Raw genomic sequence first — 22,611 nt, 5'->3', positions numbered from 1 at the left:
TACTGAATAGTGCGACATGAAATGAGTGCAAGTCTGAGCTGCACCGGTCAGCACTGTCAGAATTTTGAATGAGTCCCTCTGTATTTGAATTGAATTGATATATAATTTCAGAGGGGTTTTTTTGTGTTCTTAAGTATTCAGACACTTTTTAAAAAATATATATATATATACATCCAGCGTGTGTATCCAGTTCAAAATCACGTCTTTGACTTTGTTCAAACCTCCTACATTCTTTCTAATATCGTATTGTCCTGTATAAATACATATTTATTATATATGTTAGCTCTTTCACCGCAACTACCTCAGCCCGATACTGCACAGCATTGTAGTGCACTTACAACTGGCCATGTCTGCACTTTATTCCACATATATAGAACATAGTTCAGTTTCTGCCTTTTATTTATATCTTTCATTTACACCGATCAGCTATAACATTAAAACCACTGACAGGTGAAATAAATAACATTGATTATATTGTTACAAGGGCACCTGTCAGTGGGTGGGATATATTAGGTGGCAAGTGAACAGTCAGTTCTCGAAGTTGATGTGTTGGAAGCAGGAAAAATGGGCAAGTGTAAGGATCTGAGTGACTCTGACAAGGGCCGAATTGTGATGGCTAGACGGCTGGGTCAGAGCGTCTCCAAAACAGCAGGACTTGTGGTGTGTTCCCGGTACGTAGTGGTTAGTACCTACCAAAAGTGTTCCAAGGAAGGACAACCGGTGAGAACCGGTGCTGCATACGGGGCTGCGTAGACGCAGACCGGTCAGCGTGCCCATGCTGACCCCTCTTCACCACAGAAAGCTCCTACAATGAGCATGAGCATCAGAGAATCAGAAATGGACCATGGAGCAATGGAAGAATCGGACAGTCCTATAAAGCATTTCACTGCACGTCATACTGTGTATGGTTGTGTGTGTGACCAATAAAATTTGAATTTGTGATATGTTTAAATAAATAAATAATAGGGTAAAAAATATTTGCACTCTGAAGTACCTTGTTGCTAAGCTGTTGTTTTACAGTTAAGATATCTAGTAATTCTTGCCTTGTTGAGTTATTTTTGCCGACTTATTTTTGGAATAATTGTCTTGTTGAAACATCCATATTCTCCCCAGATTCAGTTTCTTGGCCAGTGGGAATAAATTCTCTCCTAATGGCTCAGTACATCGCTCCGTTCATGTTTTTTCGGTGTCGTGTAATACCCCAGATGCTTCCCTCTTTGTACTTCACTGTGCATAGTTTATTCAGTTTATTGCTTATTATTCTGTGTGATTCTGCTGCTTTCAGTTCATCCTGCAACTCTTTTCAAGTGACTGCCTGTTTCTCTCTCTCACTTTCCTTATCATTAATCCGAGCGCTTTAGGAAATCTTGTGTGGCACACCTTTCTAGAAGGACCAAAAGTTATAAATCCATGAACTTTTCAGCTGCATATTATTGAACTAATTATACCGACAGGGATGTTTAAGGTGTTTGCAATGACTGTGTAGCCTTTTCCGCTCGAGTGGTTGGTATTAAGAATAATGTTGTCCCTAAGATCATTCAGCTTCGCCATGATTGCTACTTGTTGTATAAAATCTTCCCAAACAATGGCAGCGTCTTTTGTTATATTTATAAGAACAAAGTCAAAAGACATTATGTGGGGGTGAATTTTGAAGTGGATATATGCACTGAAAGTACACGGATCAGCCATAATATTACAACCACTTCAGAGGTGAAATGAATAACATTGATTATCTCGTTACAATGGCACCTGTCAAGGGGTGGGATTTATTAGGTAGCATGTGAACAGTCAGTTCTCATAGTTGATGTGTTGGAAGAAGGAAAAAAGTGTTGTTTACCTGGGGAGGAGATGGTATCAGGATGCACTATGGGAAGAAGGTGAGTCAGTGGAGGCAGTGTGATGCTCTGCTGGGAAAATTTAGGTCCTGGCATTCATGTGGATGTTACTTTGACACGTACAACCTACCCAAACATTATTGCAGACCAAGTACACCTCTTCATGGTAACAGTATTCCCTAATCGCAGTGGCTTCTTTCACGCTCCCTGCCACACTGCAAAAATGATTCAGGAATGGTTTTAAACATGACAAAGAGTTCAAGGTGCTGACTTGACCTCCAAATTCCCCAGATCTCAATCCGATCGAGCTTCTGTGGGACGTGCCGGACAAACAAGTCCGATCCATGGAGGCCTTAAAGGACTTAAAGGATCTGCTTCTAACGTCTTGGTGCCAGATACCACAGTACACCTTCAGAGGTCTTGTGGAGTCCTCACTGTGTGCAGTCATCAGTGGGTTATTATGTTACTCTGCTTTAAACAGTTCTACATAGTGTTCCATTTTTACTTAATGGTTAGTCATCACAAGCTTCAACTGGCCTCATTTATCAATGAAATCACCATCAGACTGACTGTATGATGTTTTGCTCCACCAATTAACTGGAACTTCCTAATGGTCATGGTGCTTTTTATACAGTTTTGGATTTACAATCATTTTCACAAGTCATCCGTTATATGTTATATTTTAATGTCCCACGACATTCACCCCATGAACATTTTGGAATATTCCACGAGTCACACGGTCAACAGGAAGATCTGCATTTCCTGAAGATCATGAGAAGAAGAAAAGTCCATCCTCGCTCATTTTTTCCCTTTATTTGCAATTATCTTTGTGACTGATATTGATCGATTGCATCACTTTGAACCATGTTATATAAATGAATACACTGAAAGTAAATCATTCATGTAAAAAAAAATAACTTGAGGTAAAGTATGTCCTTAATGCCCTAATTTACGATCAAACTGCAAACATTGTCAACAAAGTTAAGTTGTGAAAAGGGATGTATGAGATGGGTTGACACATTGTTTGAATCGTTAAATGCATGTTTTATAAGTCTTTTTTTAATGGCTCCACACTCGTGGCATCAACTACGTAAATTTAACAATTAAGTCAGACAATACGAAATCTGTCTCGTCATAAAGTTAGTCATGCTAACGTTTCACTTTAAATGAAAGCTAGCATGGTGTGAACATGCTAACTACCTACTTTAGTGTCCAGAATTGGTTAGCATTTTGGTCCGTTATCAGATTTAACTTTTACTGTCAGACTTGTTTACCCGCTCAGTTTACACAACCAAGAGCTGAGGTGCTGCTGAGTTTAGAGTTGTGTTACACCCTCAGCTGTTTCCTGTAGTAGCGAAAAGCATCTTTGTGCACTTGAGTGTGCCAAGTGGAGTCATCAGCTTAAGTCCTTGCTGCGGTTAGAAAGTGCTATTCTTGCGTGACCTCAGTCTTTCAGTTAGAAGAAATGTCATGTGAAGTCATTTCAAGCATAAATAGACATAGATGCAGCGCATATTAGTGTGTACAGTACATGCTGCCATTCTCTAATACACACACACACCGAGAGAGGGTGTCTGCATGCCACTACATGCTGCACTACTATGAATATTACGTTTCCATATCTTAATAATCTTCTAACTGTTTTTAAATGTATGATGTTACTGGTAAGGAATAAAACACAATGAGGTGACTGATTACGTTCTGAAGTGTTGTACCACAGGAATTTGCCAAAGATGACTGTGTTTAATTTATTAATGAACATGTCATGTTTTTTAACCGTTTATGGTTACATGTGCGCATGGAGGCTTAGTGGTTAGCACGTTCGCCTCACACCTTCAGGGTCGGGGGTTCGATTCCTCCCTGTGTGTGCGGAGTTTGCGTGTTCTCCCCGTGCTGCGGGGGTTTCCTCCGGGTACTCTGGTTTCCTCCCCCAGTCCGAAGACATGCATGGTAGGCTGACTGAATGTGTATGTGATTGTGCCCTGTGATGGATTGGTACCCTGTCCACGGTGTACCCGGCGTTGTGCCCCATGCCCCCTCGGATAGGCTCCAGGTTCCCCACGACCCTGTAGGATAAGTGGTATAGAAAATGGATGGATTGTTACATGTTGTGAAATGTCCACAAGACAAGGTAGTTCCTGTTATCACTTGTGTTACAGCAGCTGTAAACATTCCTTTCATCACCATCCTCATTTTTTGAAACCTCTCTGTTGAAGTTAACAAGACCATTTTTAAAAAAAAAACTCAGCTTGTCATGTTACTGAGAACCTGGAAGTCATGTTTCCTGAAAGCTTTCGTACGGTAGGGAAACTTACTGACCGTCACAAAGCACTGACACTGGAGACTCCTTCCACAAAGGCCATAAATGTTAACTAAACATGTCCTTACAGAAAACTCCACCATGTCAATGATTATAAGTTTTTCTTTGTTAATTAATACATTTTTAAATGCTTTTATTATTAGTGTTAGCTTATGGTGAGCATCCGCTATTACAAGTCCCTGCGAATGAACGGTTACTATAGAAACGATAACCTACCCTATTAGAGACAGAGTATTAATATAAACCTATGATTCGAATTACATCCAGAACTGAACTATTGTCCGAGTTTCACACTGAACTGTATGTGTTTCTCTCTTTCTTTCTTTTTTTTTTTTTGTGTAGATTTTTATGCGTATGCCGATCAGCGCTCGTTAATCCTGGCAGGACGGAAGGGTCCCAGCTCTGTCCGGTAAGAACAGTTACATTCATTTCCATGTGAATCATTGCAGACTGTTTATGTTCCACTGCGTGACTGAATCATTACTCTACGCTGAGAATGTACACAAACACTTAGCATTTGCTGTTAAATCTCAAACATATGAAAAGTGGCGCTGAGCTTGGATCCGTTTGTCTCCGATTCATTGTCATGTAAATATTTAGAAGCGTAAAAGATATACAGACCCTGAGTCAGGACGGAGAATGACGCAGTAGTGTCACACAGGCCATCAGCTGCTCGCTTCAGTCCGTCGGAATAATTCGGCATGAGTCATTGCCCTGAGGCATGCGGACCCATGGAGATCGCAAACATGGCCGCCGACATCAGTGCAGGAAAACATTTTTTTCTAAACTGTATTTTTTTTTTAATCTTTTGTATATGAAAATACAATTGAGGCAAGAGAAAATTAGCATTTTAGCAACCACTCAATTCTGGCATCGCTTTACAATCATAATACGCAGTGGCTGCTAACACCAGTCGCCGAGATTGCATTAGGGTTCGGCCAAGATATCGCTTTAATCAGTTTATCGACTATCCGGTGACTCACTGCACTTTTGCTTTTTGTTTTGTTTGTGCATGTTTGTCCTCAGTGGCATGAGCAAATAGTGTAATGTGATAAGTGCAGTGAGGGCACGCAAGCAAAGTCAGTTGATTTATTCTTATGTCAGACAGACCCTTGTGATCAAAACACCATCTGCCATCCCTCGTCCCCGTACGCTGTCGCCATGTGAGTGCTCCATATTAAATGACAGGATTTAATCCTGCCACAAGAAGAACTAAAAGCATGGAGATGGTGAGAGGGTGAGTGCTTACTGTATGAAAGTAGGCAGCAGACTTATCTAAGGGCCCTGTGGAGTTTCAGTGTCATTTTTTCTTTATTTTTCATATGAGTTCTTCTGAGTTGATTTTCCGAGGGGCACGGTGGCTTAGAGGTTCCCACGTTTACCTCGCACCTCCGGGATTGGGGGTTCGATTCCTGCTTCTGCTGTTTATGCACAGAGTTTGCATACTCTCTTCGTGCCCTGGGGGTTTCCTCCAGGTACTCCGGTTTCCTCCCCCAGGCCAAAGACATGCATTGTAGGCTGATCGCCATTTTGAAATTGTTCGTAGTGTGTGATTTTGCTCTGTGATGGGTTGGCACTCTGTCCAGGGTGTTCCCCTGAGTTCCCTGGGAATGGCTCCAGGCTCCCCGTGGCCCTGTGTGGGATAAACGTTACAGAAAACTGATGGATGGATAGATGGATGGATGGATGGATGGATGGACATTGTGCTTTTTATTTTGTAGTGTTTAGCAGTGTTCAGTAGTGCTATTCCACAAAAAAACACAAATTAATATTGTTAACTAAACACTAGCCTTACAGCTCCAGGGTCCTTGGTTAAATCCTGATGTCAGATTACTGTCTGTGCAGAGTTTTACATGTTCTTCCTCATGTCCGTGTGGGTTTCCTGTGGGTTCTCTTTTTTCCTCCCACCTTGCAAAAACACACCATTATTGTTCTGGATTGGCTACGTTTTCTCTCTCTCTCTCTCTCTCTCTCTCTCTCTCTCTCTCTCTCTCTGTGTGTGTGTGTGTGTGTGTGTGTGTGTTTGTTTTCTGCCATTTGATGGACTGGCAACCCATCAAGGCCGCCTTACACCCACAGTTCCTCGAAAAGGCTCTGGATTCACGATTCACTGAGTAACATAAGACTTCATTTAAACATAAACTCAGTTTTTCATAAGCAGGTTTCTTGAAGTTCTCTGTGATTCTGTGAAAGTAAAATCAATCATCCCTAGCACAGCTGAGGAGGCAGATTCGATGGGTGCGACAACCACAATGAGTTGAAAGAGAAGTGTGTGAAGTGTGCAGAGATTCTGATGACATCATTGCTTTAATGGACATCCTCTTCTTCTCTTACTATACTTGGCTTAAGTCTGTGTGTGTGTGTGTGTGTGTGTGTGTGTGTGGTTGCGGTTGTTTGGTTTGTTATACAAGAATAAAGCAAGCCAATTACACAGACACTTATTCATTCAATAGAACTTTGTTCTTTTGTTTGCAATCCCGTGAATTGCAAATTGCTTCATTGCCTCTCGCCAGCTGTTTAGCTTGTGGCTAGTTTTGGTCTGATGGATGGCAGGTGGTCTTTGGCCACCTGAGAAGATTGTGCAACTTATCTTGTTAGCAAGTGTTTGTTTGCCTGTAACAACACCATACATCATTAGAATAAATAGCACTGGAGCTAAAATAATTCCAAACCATTTAAATAAGTAATTATGTGGCCTCTCCAAATGCAGATGTAGTTATGTAGTTATGTATTATGTAGTGTAGCTCTGCCATTTCAAATAAGTGGGTTTGGGTTGGAGAGGCAACAATTAGTCAATATGCAAATTAGGAAAAATTATCGACGTAGATACTTATGTGACGCATTGTTTACTTTACCAACGGTAGAAATGTATTATAAGGGACTTAGCGTATAGGCCTCTGTTTCAGGGTAGAATGTAATACAATAGTCAAGCCAGCACTTGTACTATTTCACCATATAGCACTGTTTTCATAGATATGGTCTAGGATGCATTTGACCTCATCACACTCGTAGTGTACCACCTCGAAGAGCACAGCAACGACTCATCCAGGAAGTCACAAAAGAGCCAAGGACAACATCAAAGGACCTACAGGCCTCTCTCGTACCAATAAAGGTCACCGTTCATGACTCCACTATCAGAAAGACACTGGGCAATAATGGCCTCCATGAAAGCATGCTGACGTGAAAACCACTGCTAACCCAGAAGAACATTAAGGCTTGTCTGAATTTTTCCAAAATACACCTTGATGATCCTGAAACCTTTTGGGAGAATGTTCTGTGGATTGATGAGTTGAAAGTGGAACTGTTTGGGACACAGGGGTCCCGTTACATCTGGAACAAACCAAACACCCAATTCCAGAATAGGAACATCATACCTATGGTCAAGCATGGTGGTAGAAGTGTGATGGTGTGGGGATGCTTTACTGCTTCAGGGCCTGGGCAACTTGTAATAATTCAGAGATATTTCCATGTGTGGTTTTATATATCGCCTTCTTTTCCACATTAATTGATATGCTCCTTGTTCCATTAAAAAAAAGAATAATTATATTGTATTTGCTCAGGTTGGTAAATCTAGGTAACATTTTTGGTTTGGCCTTTTTAACCTTTTGCCCTACAGCTCTACCTTGTTATTTTGTGTTAAATGATTGTATGGAATCCATTATTATGACACCGTTAACGTTGTCTTTCATGTAATAGATCCGTTAATGCTGTGGTGTAAGTTCACATTTTGCTGTCAAATTTAATGCGCAAAGTATACGGTGGCACAGGAAACACTGCCACTGAAGTATATCTCTTCCCCATGTGTGTGTGTGTGTGCGTGTGTGTGATTGTTGAGGCCAAAAAACTTGATTTCACTGCAGCTTTTTCACATTTTGTTATGCAATTGCGCTTTTTTTTGTGGAAAACGACTCGAACTGGCGAAATCGCGATTGCACGAAATAGTTTCGCCTGCTCTTTCACAGTGATGTTTGTTGGCAAATGAGAACGCACGTGAATCCAAGGGGACTTCGGCTGAATGCGTGTTGTGATGATGTCACATGACACGTCTTGGCCATAATCTGCGGAAAGTCTGTGGTAATTTGGGAAAATCATAAGCTCCCCCGGATATTGCGGCGTTTCCTCGAGTTTGTGTTCATTTCTACGATTGCAAAATCCTGGAGGGACTGAATTGTCTAAGTACATCCAATATAAATTAGTGTGGAACCAGCTGGTTTAAAAGTAATAGCAGAAATAACCAATAATGTAATCTATATATGTTGTTTCCCTATATTTACATATATTTACGTGTATGATTAAGCCATATCATTTTGACATATAGGGTGCACACATACATCATATATCCAATCGGTCATATATCCAATGCTTTGATTCTATACAGTATGACTATACATGTGAAACCTTTCTCGGATATACGGACATATATGTTCATATATCAGATCTCTGTACGGGATATTTCAAGTAAATGTACCGAAATCCCGATGTAGATCGATAATGAGCAAGCCAGATGCGAGCGTGCCAAAAAAAAAAAAAACACTCCCTGTGAGGAACTAGACCAAGATTTACAATTAAAACAATGGAGTCCACGAGTTTAAGAAGAGTAAATGTTGTGTTAATTATTCGGATCTCATCAGGCTGATTATATTTTTCTGGCATTTCAGAGACTCGCATGTATGTCTGGGACTTCAATCTAAGGCTTTAGTGTTGTACGAATGCTACTTAAAGCCCTGTAAAACTATTTCCTATCAGACTTCATATCCCAGCTGAAGCAGCGACTCTGGTGCCAGATGCTGAGTAAGCAACTTCGGTGGGCTATTACATGTTGACAGTATCATCCTTGTTGATACAAACCTACAGTGATGTGTCTGTCACAGTGCCAGTGTGTGCCATCTTCATGACTTTCCCTGAGGCATCCCACTGTTTGTAATAACACGCGGAATCTCCAGGGTTGAATTAGCACCTGTGCTGTCGGATTGACTGTTACACGTCCCACAAAGCACGCTTATTTTTGTTTATTCAGTGTGTAGTTGTGCTGAGTCAGGTGTGCTGGTGCTGGAATAGCTGAGCTTTCCCGAGGAGAGGGTTAGTAACCAAACCTGTGTTCCTGTAGGACAAATATCACGAAAAAATCTAATGTTTTAGGGGGGGAAATGTTCATTTGATCACATTGGTGTTAAAGTTGCTCTTAATCTAATGTGATATAGTGTTCACAAATATATAAACACTGACCTGATAAATTGCTTTAAATATCATTTTGATGAATGGCCTAAGACTTTTATACACTACTGTACAAAACATCTCTCTCTCTCTCTCTCTCTCTCTCTCTCTCTCTCTCTCTCTCTCAGTTTCAGTTTTCATGTGCTTTATTGGCATGACAAATAATTGTACATTTGACCTGCCAAAGCAAGTGCAAAGGAGGGGTAGTGTAAAAACTGTAGTGTAAAAACAAAATACAATAAAATACTAATAGATTCATTTTTTTAATTGTCCAAACAATGTACATAAATGAAGGACAATATAAAGGCACTGTATACAGAATCATTGAAAAAGAAGGATGAAGTGAGTAAAATTACAGAATAAAAGTGAATTTAATAATGAAGGTAAGAAACAATATAAAACAATAATAAAGAGCAAATCATAACAATTACAAAATCTCTCTCTCTCTCTGTAGCTCTCTGTGTCTCACTGTCTTTCTGTCTCTACTTTTATGTCTTTCTCTCTCTCTCTTTCTCTACCTCTTTCAGTCTCTCCCACTCTCTCTCAGTCTATGTCTCTGTTTTCCTTTCTGTCTCTCGCTGTCTCTCTCTGCCACTGTCTGTCTGTCTCTATTTCTGTCTTTCTCTACCACTCTTTTCTCTGTCTGTCTATTGCTCTCTCCCTCTCTCTCTCTCTCTCTCTCTCTCTCTGTTTCTCTCTCTCTCTCTCTCTCTCTCTACATCTTTCAGTCTCTCTCTCTATGTCTTTGTTTTCCTTTCTGTCTCTCTCTTCCCCTCTCTATATGTCTCTCTCTGTCTCTCTGACACTTTCTGTCCGCCTGTCTGCCTCTATAGGTCGCATTAACATTTGTATTGCCAAAGCTTGGGTACAGACAAATTAAAAAATAACTACAGAAATAAATAAGTAGAAAAAATTGTACATACATTGAACAATACAGTCAAAAAGGAACACTAGTAACAAAACTCATAGAACCCTGAGAGGGGGGAAATAAATAAATAAATAAATAAAAGGAGAGGAACGCTTTAATCGGTCACACTTGGGGCCAGCAGCTGGAACAGTGTAGCACTCAAGAGAGTCAGGAAAATGAGATCTGTGTGTGTGTGTGTGTGTGTGTGTGTGTGTGTGTGTATGCATTTGCCTTTTCTGCTTTTTGAACACTTTGATCTCCCTCCCTGTGGGACTTCCACATTTCGGCTAAGCTGCTCATATCACCATTACTCCCAAGAACTCTGCCCGTTTGAGACATTGAACCCTAACCCAGCTCTGATCATATTAATCAATAATGCATGTTCTACCTGTGTATACCAGCTGAATAATGGAAGCGACAGGGCTCTTATCGAGGTTTTTATGGTCTGTCATGGTTTAGCTGTGGGTTTTTTAGCCTCCTTGTGTTCTCTCTAAAGTAAAGTGCTATGTGCTGAATAATGTATCATAGTGTACACAACCCTGCCACTCCCTTCAGCATTTCAAGTAAGAGAAATCCATTTCCGTGTGAGGCTGAAATGACATCCGGCCTCATTTATCAAACCGGACACAAACGTAAGAAATAAAAATCCCATACATTCAGAAAAATGTTCGTATCCCACTTGCGCTCCTGAGCGTGTGTAAATTTACTACAAGACTATAAGACCATCCAAAGTACAGTAAACACTGATTTCACCCGACTTCAGATCATATCATTTGCATGGATTACTGCACTATTACACCTGGATTGTACTGTCAAGTTTAAATTGCTTATTTTTATTACATTTATAGCATTTAATAGACGCCTCTATCCAGAGCAAGATTATATATATATATATATATATATATATATATATATATATATATATATATATATATACACACACACACAGTAAGCTCTCTCTCTCTCTCTCTCTCTCTCTCTATATATATATATATATATATATATATATATATATATATATATATATATATATATATATATATATGTGTGTGTGTGTGTGTGTGTGTGTGTGTGTGTGTGTTAGAAGTGAGTTAAGATCATTTCCACTTCTATTTTTCACCCTTTACAATGATTGTTCATTTCATGCTCCTGTCTATGCACATGACCTTTTATGGAGTTGTGTGTGGCGTCACTAAAAGCAAATGAGCTCTCTTGGGAAAGCGCTTTGCACATTAAAGATGATGAAGATACGCGAGTACGCGAGTACGAAGAAAATCGGCGTTTCCAAAACGTTCGTAAATCTGTGCCCGAAAAATGTTTTGTTCGGTTTTTGCTTACGCAAACACGTACTCGCAACTTCACTCGACAACTGATAATCGACGCCCGCTGTCTGTAGAGGAGCCGTTAGAGCTGCGCTTTTAACCAGCTTTAATAATATGTTTGATTTCATTAATATCAGGCTACACGGTTTAAATCTAATGGTTTACCGTGGTCACAGTAGGATGAAAGAAAAGCGAGGAAGTACTGAAGGGACTGTCTTGGTGTGTAAAATGTCATTTACTCACTAGCAGACATCACTCACATATGCAAAGCCAACGTTTTCAGTGCAGTCTCATTTCCATTCACTGTTTTGGGGTTTTTTTTTTTCTAAAGCTCTAACAGCTCATTTCTGAACGTAGCTGCCTAGAGCATTGAGCAGCTAATCACTTCAATGTATAGAAGTGTCAAAAACCAGGAACCCCCTTTGAGAGCTGTAGTGGTTGGAAATTCCCTCCGGAAGGGGCCCTGTTTTGCTGGCGTGTCTGTAAATGAGTTGAAATCTTTGTGCATGTTGTGCTGTCAAAATGAACAGAGCTTAATTATCAGAACGATAAAGAAAGAAAGAGGAACAGACAGACGAGGAGAAGAGGAATGAGGACAGTGGTAAGTGGTGGAGATGATGCATGAAATAATGAATGACAACTGGGTCGTGTTTTTGGGGTTTAGAAGGTAGTTTTCTCGGTAGAGGTAGCGGTCTTTTGGAGTATCGGGTATGGACAAATGATACATTCCAAGTACTTAGCGAGCCCACTAGGTAGATAAAAGCTGCCTGGAAACTCCCCTGACTAGGATAAAAAAATGGTAGCTAACAATTTAATAGCATATGGCGAGCTAGTTAAATTGTTAATTGCATTAAGGGAAACAAGCATGTTTATGATGATCTCTTTCTAATGTAGCACGTCGTGTATTCTGCCTCGACGAAAACTCAGTGAGTCCAATGTTTTAACTATGACATGTGGTGTTCTGTCCTCTCACCCCAATAATATTATTCGTGTCAAGCTAGCGTGTTCAGGTTCCGTGAGACGAATGTATGGAATAAGCGGTTCACAGATACATTGACTTGCCGTGACAAAGCAACCGGAGACTGTTTATTTTCAATGAGAGCTGGAGACTTCCAATGACAGGAGCGACAGCGACCGATAGTGACTAGACGTGGACGTGTCCAGCGACGCGGCAAAGTTTATGCAAATTTGGAGCACCTTGGCGCAGCGACTACCAATGGGAGTGAAGACAGTAGAGCGTACGTGATCCGTGATCCGCCATGCTGCCTGCGAGTACAAACCGTTTCGTGGTCCCGGACAGTCCGGCACTTGCGCTTGCGCTTTCGCCGCAGATAGAGGAAGAGCACACACTGCTTCCATTTCATCTCGTAGGAAATAATGCATATATACGTTGGTGAATTTTATATACAAACACGCTGCTTCCAGAATGTTTCATTTAAGCAGCAAGGAAACTAGTTTGTTGTCAAATGTCGTACGTCACCCGTCGATAAATGTTCCTATGGCAACCAATAGTAGGAACGCCTACTGACAACTCCACAGTACAGCGACTGGTGATTTGTGTGAACACACCTTTATACAGTATGGCCGTCGTACCGGCAGCCAGATTGCGGCTCGGTCGATGTTTGTAGTGCAGCAGGTGGTGTGGTTCAGAGGCGAGTGCTATAGTACCAGCGTTGACGTGCATCACGCCGCCATGACACATTTGATTACATTTAAGCATTCATATAAAATGTTGTTGTTTTTTTCCCCTTAAATTTCTAAAGCTACTTATCTGCCAGGCAACTACAAATAAAAACAATTATAGCCCGGACACCCAGGCGTACTCATCAGTCTCAACGTCGTTTCGACTTCGTTTTCTTGCATTCGTCGCTTCCTTTCAAGAGAAATGAAGGATTTTTCATGTTCGTTAATGTGAAATAAAATCTATCAGTCAGTTTAGCTAACATGAAACACGTACGCATTTAATATCAGTTAGTTGCATTTATTAGGGATGCTACTAAAACCAAAATTTCTGCTGATCGTTTTTAATTTCTTTTTTTAAACAACGGCACGTTTTCGTCAGAAAGAGAAACTATAGTGTCAAATCTAACTACTACTTTTCTCATGTAGTAAAAGGGAACTTTTATCGACTGACTGATCTCACCCAGTTTCAGCACTGCATGCTCTCAGAGAGGAAGGAAGTGGCAGTAGACGATTTATTTATGCAGTTGATGATAAAGAACACAACTCAAACCTGTCTCATTGAATATATACTATGATTTACTCCTCATCTAAAGTCATTCTGCAGTTATGAATTAGTCTTGCTCGCTAGAATAGACGTTGTGGTTTGTAGATAAGCACGGTTTCCTCTTGCCCTTGTGCTCTCTGTTCCACTGGATGTTGCCTCAGTATTTCATCACTTGAAGTAACGGAAATCCTGAAGTTCTGCCCTTAATGACCTAATTACAAAATGTGCTGCTCAAGACAGTTGCAGACACACATATTACAAATGTGCCAATGCACTGAAAGACATGTGTAATCTTTATTTATTTATTTATTTTATACCAGAACTATGGGAATGTGCCGAGGCAACCTTTATTTAGAAGAGAGAGAGATCTCTCCATTATGACTGAACACACTTTTTTTTTTTTTTTTTTTTTTTTTTACAAATGGAAAAAATACACTTAAGAAACTAATTCAAATATCTTTAAAGCTCCAAAGATTCGTGTCTAGTTAATAAACGACAGTGGCAGACATTTAAAAAAACAAAACAAAACATCCCATATGTTTTTCCCATGAGCAATTTCCAAATGCACAGGAGCCATTATTGTGGCGCCTGAAATGATGTCTCAGTAAAAACCAATAAACCAAGGTCTTTGTTTAAAGGTGTATTAGTTAAGATTAGTCACGATTGGAGCACTAGTGCAGCTCTAGCTGAAGTACAACACTTTACTCCTTGAACCCGCCTCCCATTTCCATGCATGTACACAAAGCCACGCCCCCAAAATCGACCGTTCAGTTAGAGTTAGCATTGCTAAGGAACATCATCAATGACATCACTTTTAAGCAGTAAGAAAGGCTGTTTATTAAGGGTTTTGTCTTACTTTGTTTTGTAAATATAGATGATAACATTACAGAACATAATATTACCTCACGAGTACACAACAACCTAGCAGGCATTAAGCTAACATTAAGCTAACATTACATCCCTGCTGAAAAAACCCAATAGAAACCGTCATAGAATGTGTAATGGTTTTAATGGTTATAATGGGAATTGTATTGGTTTTAATGGAAACTGTAATGGTCCCTGTGGGTCTGTACTGGTAATTTGTTGCCTTCTATTGGTGGCATGTTATGTCTAGTGAATACCATAAAGGACCATTAATGTTAATGGAAATTATTTTAATAGTTATAATAGGAATTGTATTGGTCTGAATGGAAACTGTAATGGTCCTTGTGGGTCTGTACTGGTAATTTGTTGCCTTCTGTTGGTGGCATGTTATGTCTAGTGGATACCATTAAGGATTTCGGTCCTTAACACGTCCTACTGCTCCTGAATTGCTGACGTGAGAATGGTCAAGAGTGCCGTTGCTGGTTTGGTTTTCCTTGTAAAGAGCGCGCATGAGTTGCCTTCATTACCGGTGTTAGCTAGTTAGCATTGTTAGCTTCATGGAAGTTAGCTAGCATTATATATGTTTCTATGACGGTGGATCATCCAAAGCATTAGCTTTCCTGGCTCTCTAAGCTTGAGTCGTTATTTAAAACCGAGTTTACATGCTATTCTAGGAGCACTGTCATTAAATCTGAGTCCAGCTTCATTTCCTAACCCAGTAAGACATTTTGGAAAATCTTGGACAAGTTACAATATTACGTGTATTGTAAATAGTTTTTAAATAGAAGCACTGTGTGGTTTTTGCTCACGGTAAAAGTATCCAGGTGCCTCTTCGTGTTTTCCTTTCCGAACTCATATGGGGGTGGAGTTTATGGTTGTCTGTAAAGACTGACAGGTAAACACAGACATGTAGACACAGACAAGCAGTCTGGATCAGGTTTCCTCAGCCATGTAATACACTCGTGCTAATGCCATGGTTTAAACAATTATTTTAGATCACATTCTACATATTTCACCAGTACTAGTAAGAAATGAAACATTTCCTTGTGAGTTTGAGGAGAGTCGTTGCATGTAGTGTAGGACGCTCCATTAGACCCTGACGTCTGTATTACACATTGTGGATTATGCATCATCTTTCTTTTCCCTGTTTAAAAATTCTATTAGCTCACTGCTCTCTGTGCCCGCTGTGAATGTTCCACTGAAGTTGGATACAGGGTAAATGCAGATGTTTGTTAACGTTCTTGGCCAGTGACGCATGAACTCTGAGCTCGCTTTGCCCTTTTTGATCAAATTTAGATGAGCACAAGTGACTGTTAGTTCCGCTGACTTGTTCCAAAACGGTACACTACAAAACATTTCTGTTATCTGGGGCTGGACATGTGACTGCATGGATTTAAATGGCAAGCTACACACAAACACACACACACACACACACACACACGCGCACGCAGACACACACACTCCTCTGCCTCCCTTGATGCCGAAAGATAAATGCAGATCCGAAACTCATTTCTCCACTAACTCATTACTCAACATTACTCTAGTGTTTAATATGCGGTGTGTGTGTGTGTGTGTGTGCAAACATTCCAACAGTTTTGGTTGTGCATGACATAATGACACATTAAAAGAGAACATCATGTTTATGGGTTGTAAGGCTTAGATTCGATTGCATTTCGTGCTGTGCAATAAAAATGAATTTAATATTAAGGAAGTGAGAACCAAGTGATAAACATAATGAAATGAGTCTGGAGCCTAATGTGTACATTACTACCGAGAGAATATCCTTTTGATATGCTTAAAGAAGAGGATAAAGTTCAGAGAGAGAGAGACAGAGGAACATATGGAGGACACACTTTTCTACAAAGCAACTGAAATAAATCCTGCTCGAAAGGAACTAAAAACCAAATTAGAAACCCTGAAAGAATCAAATTAAAGACAATCTGAACCCTCTTGACTTCTCAGTCACAGTAAAGGAGCTAACAGATGGCAGACATTAAAACACAACAAGGTACGTTGCATTGATGGAATTTAAATGAACTGATCGAATACAGGAATGATAAATGCATTCAAGACAGCCACAATCCAATTGTTCAGCGTTGTTTGGAGGGTGGGATATTTTCCCGGACACCTGGGGCTTGTACCATGAAGCTAGTCGGACAAACTCAGGGTTTCGGGATTAGTTTCGAGTTGACAAAACCAAACCAAGCCAATCCAATCAGGCTTTACTGGTACCATGACGCTGATTATCAACGTACTCAGTCGACTCAGGCTTTGAGTTACATTTACAGTTATCCGTTTATTCATTCAGCAGACGCTTTTATCCAAAGCGGCGTACAAATGAGGAAATACAAGCAAAGCGATATGTCAGACGGAGAACAATACAAGTAGTGCTACCATACAAGAATTTTTAATTGAGTTCTAGAAAAGCAAAGCGCACAGAGTGGAGGTGTAAGAGCCAGAGTTATTTATTTATTTGTTTGTTTATTTATTTAATTATTGTGAAAACTTATAACCCCGACATCTTTCATGTCGTTTCATTTCATATAAATGTAAACTGGGGAGGTGAATTAGTTGCGTCACTTACATGTCACTTTATTCACAGCTGATTGATTGGTCCAAGAGCTGATTGATTGGTCCAAGTTGGGTTTGAGTTCTCTTACCCAGAACATAACCTGCCCCGGAGCAGGTTAGCCGTGGAGTGTAAGTTACTATGGCGATGAACACCGGTAAAAGCTGAGCCACTTTCATGGTACCTAAAACCCCGGGTTGGCACAAACTAAACTGAAAGCTACCTGGCTAGCCACCTAAACCAGCTAAACCTGGTCTTTAAACCAGGAGACAAATCTGAGTCCATCTATAGACGCATATGTGTCAATAGCAACCTGGGAAGAAAAATGATTCTATTATTAATACAAGATTACAAAACTATTTTAGAACCCACCACATCCTAGAGACAGATAGAGACCTTTGACTTTTATGATGCCTTTAATGCATCAGTGTAGCATATTTATATACAACCCCAATTCCAAAAAAGTTGAGACGCTGTGTAAAATGTCAATAAAAACACAGTGCAATGATTTGCAAATCTCATAAATCCGTATGTTATTCACAATAGACCATAAAAAACATATCAAATGTTTAATCTGAGGAAATGTAGCATTTTAAGAAAAAAATAAGGTCATTTTGAATTTGATGGCTGCAACACGTCTCAAAAAAGTTGGGACGGGGGCAACAGAACGCTGGAAACATACGTGTTACTAAAAAGAAACAGCTGGAGGTTAATTGGCAACAGGTCAGTAACATGATTGGGTATAAAAAGAGTATCTTAGAGAGGCAGAGTGTTTCAGAAGTAAAGATGGGCAGACATGAACCAGTCTGCGAAAAACTGCATCTACAATTTGTGGAACGATTTCAGAATCGTGTTCCTCAACATAAAATTGCAAAGACTATGAATATCTCATCATTTACAGTACATAATATCATCAGAAGATTCTGAGAATCTGGAGAAATCTCTGTGAGCAAGGGGCAAGGGTGAAAATCAATACTGCATGCCCGTGATCTTCGGGCACTCAGACGGCACTGCATTAAAAACAGGCATGATTCTGTAATGGAAATCACTGCATGGGCTCAGAAACACCTCCAGAACTCACTGTCTGTGAACACAGTTCGCTGTGCCATCCACAAATACTGCTTAAAGCTCCATCATGCAAAGAAGAAGACATATATGAACATGATCCAGAAATACCACCATCTTCTCTGGGCCAAAGCTCATTTAAAATGGACTGAGGCAAAGTGGAAAACTGTTCTGTGGTCAGACAAATCGAAATCTGAAATTCTTTCTGGAAACCATGGAGCCGCATCCTCTAAACTAAAGAGGACTAAAGAGGAGAGGGACCATCCGGCTTTTTATCAGCGCTCAGTTCAAAAGCCTGCATCTCTGATGGTATGGGGGTGCATTAGTGCATATGGAATGGGCAGCTTGCACATCTGGAAAGGCACCAGCAATGCTGAAAGGTATATACAGGTTTTATAACAACATATGCTTCCATCCAGATTCCATCCCATCTTTACTTCTGAAAGACTCTGCCTCTCTAAGATACTCTTTTTAAACCCAGTCATGTTACTGACCTGTTGCCAATTAACCTAATTAGTTCCAAATGTTCCTCCAGATGTTTCTTTGGACGTGTTGCAGCCATCAAATTCAAAATGACCTTATTTTTTTCCTTAAAATGGTACATTTCCCCAGTTTAAACATTTGATATGTTTTCTATGTTCTATTGTGAATAACATATGGGTTTATGTGATTTGCAGATCATTGCATTGTGTTTTTATTTACATTTATTTACATTTTACACAGCATCCCAACTTTTTTGGAATTGGGGTTGCATTTACATTTTTTTTTTTTAAATAACCCATTCAAACCCTCCACCCACACCCTCCACCCAGGAACCCCAAACCCCTTCAGTCTTACTATAAATCCATTGTAGTCTATAGATACGTATGAAAAGTCCACAGTCCTGTTTATAGTAAGGCCTTTATTGCAGCTCCTGTCCATTTTCTTAATCTGAACCATCTCCGTGGTGAGAGCACGTTCAAGTTTGAATTTTTTGTTGCAGATTTGACTCGTTTTTCTTTGTCCAGGAAGTAGTTTGCCAGTGAGATATTCATTTGGTCAATTCTAAAAACCGGTTCATCTGTTCTATGGTGTGAAGTTGTTCAGGCTGTTCTGAAAAGTCAAAAGTATTTGGCTGATCTGGGTTGACCTCTTCCTCCTCCATGTCTATGAGCGGTTCCCTTCCTGTAGCTCCTGCGCTGCACTCTGGGCCTTGGATCTCCTGCTGTGGCTGTTTGGACGATTCCATCACCTCGTCCGTCTTCTCTCCACTGTGTGTTTTTGTCTAAATGTGGTCTTGTGTGGGCTCTGTGGTTTCTTCTCTTGCTGCTTTATGGGGTCAGTGCAATCATTGAGGCCAGGGTCATTACTAACGCTAACATCTGCAGCAGGTTTAGCTCTAACACCACCTTCGGTGTCTGTGATGTTGTTTACAGTAACATCCACATCGGCACGATTGTTAGCGTTAGCCGAGGAGAAAGAGTCGGTGTTGGGGAGACTGTTGTGTTTGTCACTGACCTTTTCAATTTCTGGCTCTGCTGTGTCACCGCACCGTGTGTCTTTAACTCCAGGCTCCAGATCCCCGGTGTGCTCTGAGCTCCCCGGCTGCACAGTCTTGTGTCCGACGTTCCCACACTCAAAACATCTCAGACGTTCCATGGTAGCAAACACGATGCATTTAAAATTCACATTAAGTGTATTGCCTTGACTATTCAAAGACATAAAAACTTGTCTACGAAAAGACATGCTTCCCTGCCGAGTTTGTGCAGCCGAGTGGAATCAGTCTCATGGGGCCGGAGGAACTTCCCGAAGCGGGCCAGCTCCTTCGTTATCACCTTATCTTGGATGAGAGGTGGTACATTAGAGATGACGACTCGCGTTGCAGAGGCAGACAGACAGGAAACTTGTACTGGGTTTCCTTTCACCCATATTCCAGTTTGGAGCAGTTTTTCGACAAGGTTTTGTTGTCGTAGGAACACCACCACTGCTCTGTTCCTCCGGGAGGCCGAGGAGATGTTCTCACACGCAACCTGCTCTCCCACCAGTAACAGAACCTCCTCCGCCTGTTGCTCCACTCTCCGGCACACACCTGACGCCATGCCGGAGAGACAGCGTCTCCTCACCGGCCTCGGAGGCCATAGCGTCCCGCTCACTCTCTCCCACGTTCAGCTATTTACAGCTTGTGTATTTTACCTCATACTTTTGTACTTTTCACTTACTTTCACAGGAAAAGGAAACAAAGCCAAAATTTAGTAAAACACCAGAGAGAGAGCGTGAGAGAGAGAGAGGGTGACAGCGAGACAGAGAGAAAGAGAGAGAGAGATTGACTGGGAGAGAGAGAGTGAGTGAAAGAGAGAGAGAGAGAGAGAGTGAGAGAGAGACAGAGAGAGAGACAGTGAGTGAGAGAGAGGAAGAGAAAGAGAAACAGAGGTCTGTTCCACAAAGCCAATTTCGGTGGCTACCAGGTAAGTTTACGTTTAATTTGAGCAAACTCTGCTTTTTCGGTCTCAACAAGGTGGATTGGTTTTTCATCGTGAGGGAGAGTGAGAGAGAGTGAGTGAGAGAGAGACTGCGTGAGTGAGAGAGAGACTGAGTGAGTGAGAGAGAGAGAAAGAGAAAGAGAAAGAGAAACAGAGGTCTGTTCCACAAAGCCCGTTTCGGTGGCTACCAGGTAAGTTTACGTTTAATTTGAGCAAACTCTGCTTTTTCAGTCTCAACAAGGTGGATTGGTTTTTCATCGCCATGGTAACTCACACTATATGCCTAACCTGCTCCAGAGAACGTTTAATTCTGTGTAAGAGAACTCACACCCAAATTGGACCAATCACCTGTGAGCAAAGTGAGATAAATCGGACGCATCAAAGTTTTAGTGTTTGTGTTGTCTTTCCCTGATGACCATCGGTACGCACGATACGGATAGAGGGTATAGTTTATCGTGAGCCGCACATTAAAACCCGACGCACCCAAGCCAGTCTCTTACTGTACCGCACACTGTATGTCTCGCTTTGCGCTCCTTTGTGAGTGGTACATATTTGCATGCAGTGGCATTATTCCTGTCCTAATATATTTTCACAAATTGATATTTATCTTTATTCATATTTACTTTAAAATGTTATATCTATATGGAATGAAATTCTATGAAAGATGTGAGAGATGTCGGGGTTATAATTTTTCAATCCGTTTATTCTCGTAGTGAACGTATAAAAGCAAACGTACGCATCTACACTCTCAGCAGCGTTCCCGCTGTCGCTTTGTGCAGTTAGCGTAGGTTTAAATTCCTCATATTTCCACAAAATCATTTCGTGCTGTTCAACCGGAAGTCTGCACACCTGCTTTTTTCTATGTTGAACACTATTGGCTGTTTGCTGCAAACGTCTGGCTTTTATGTGACAGACATTCGACACCATTAGACAGAGATGATGATTTAAAAGTGCCCGAGGCTGAATCCTCCTTACTACTGAGAAGTAATAAGAAGCGTTGCAGTACAGCACAGGGTGTCTGTGGCTCAGGTGGTAGAACGGGTCGCCCCGGCCCCCGTCACTCCACATGCCGAAGTGTCCTTGGGCAAGACACTGAACGCTAAGTTGGCAAGCTAGCGCCTTGCATGGCAGCTCTGCCACCATTGGTGTGTGTGTGTGTGTGTGTGTGTGTGTGAATGGGTGAATGAGACACAGTGTACAGCATTACAGCATAGTCTTCTGCCACTGAGCTCAGCCTCCTGCTGGACTCTTTCACATCATCTAATCCGACTAACAGGAAAAACACAGCAGATTTTAATATACAGTCTTTTTTTTTCTTTTAATAAACCCCAAAGCCTGTACTGAAACCAGTTTCTGAATGTTGGTAGACTTTTTTTTTTGGGGGGGACGACTACATTTTTAGCTTTTTTTTTTTTCTTTCTCCTTTTTGTGAAGTACAGTAATTACAGTAAAGCCTCTCGAGTGGGTATAATTTTTGACCAGCAGATATGGTCCTGTTTATATGCAGCCTCCTGAACTCCATTTTAGATTCCACATGGCAGCTTCCTCTGTTCCGCTGGTGCTGGGTAAAATGTGAAAACCTAAGTTGCCAGAAGCTCCTTTACTGGCGGCGTGGCAGAGCCTGTTTTACACAAGACAAAAAACATCACAGCGAGATTAGAGCAAGGTGTTCTCACATTTCAGGTGTTTTCAGTTGTTCTACCTGACAAACACCTAAAAACCTGTTACCAGCTCGGGCAAGAGCTTTATTTATTCATCCTTATTTATCCGTCTGGGATTTGACCTCGCAACCCATTGCAGTATCGGTTTGAATAACTGCATTGAGTAGC

The 22,611-nt window shown here is 40.9% G+C and overlaps 1 protein-coding gene across 4 annotated transcripts in view; it reads left to right on the top strand.

The window, feature by feature from the left end:
* The window catches only part of LOC108272791 (thyroid hormone receptor beta), a 122,030-nt gene that overhangs the window by 58,315 nt on the left and 41,104 nt on the right, over positions 1-22,611 (top strand). For all 4 annotated transcript variants that reach the window (XM_017481531.3, XM_017481533.3, XM_017481534.3 and 1 more), the window contains exon 2: positions 4,498-4,564. The gene's annotated coding sequence lies outside the window, so the exon portion shown is untranslated. The remainder of the gene's footprint in view (positions 1-4,497; positions 4,565-22,611) is intronic.

The sequence above is a fragment of the Ictalurus punctatus genome, chromosome 12 (assembly GCF_001660625.3).
Source record: "Ictalurus punctatus breed USDA103 chromosome 12, Coco_2.0, whole genome shotgun sequence".
Lineage (NCBI taxonomy): Eukaryota > Metazoa > Chordata > Actinopteri > Siluriformes > Ictaluridae > Ictalurus > Ictalurus punctatus.
This window is presented reverse-complemented; position numbering and strand designations above follow the sequence as displayed.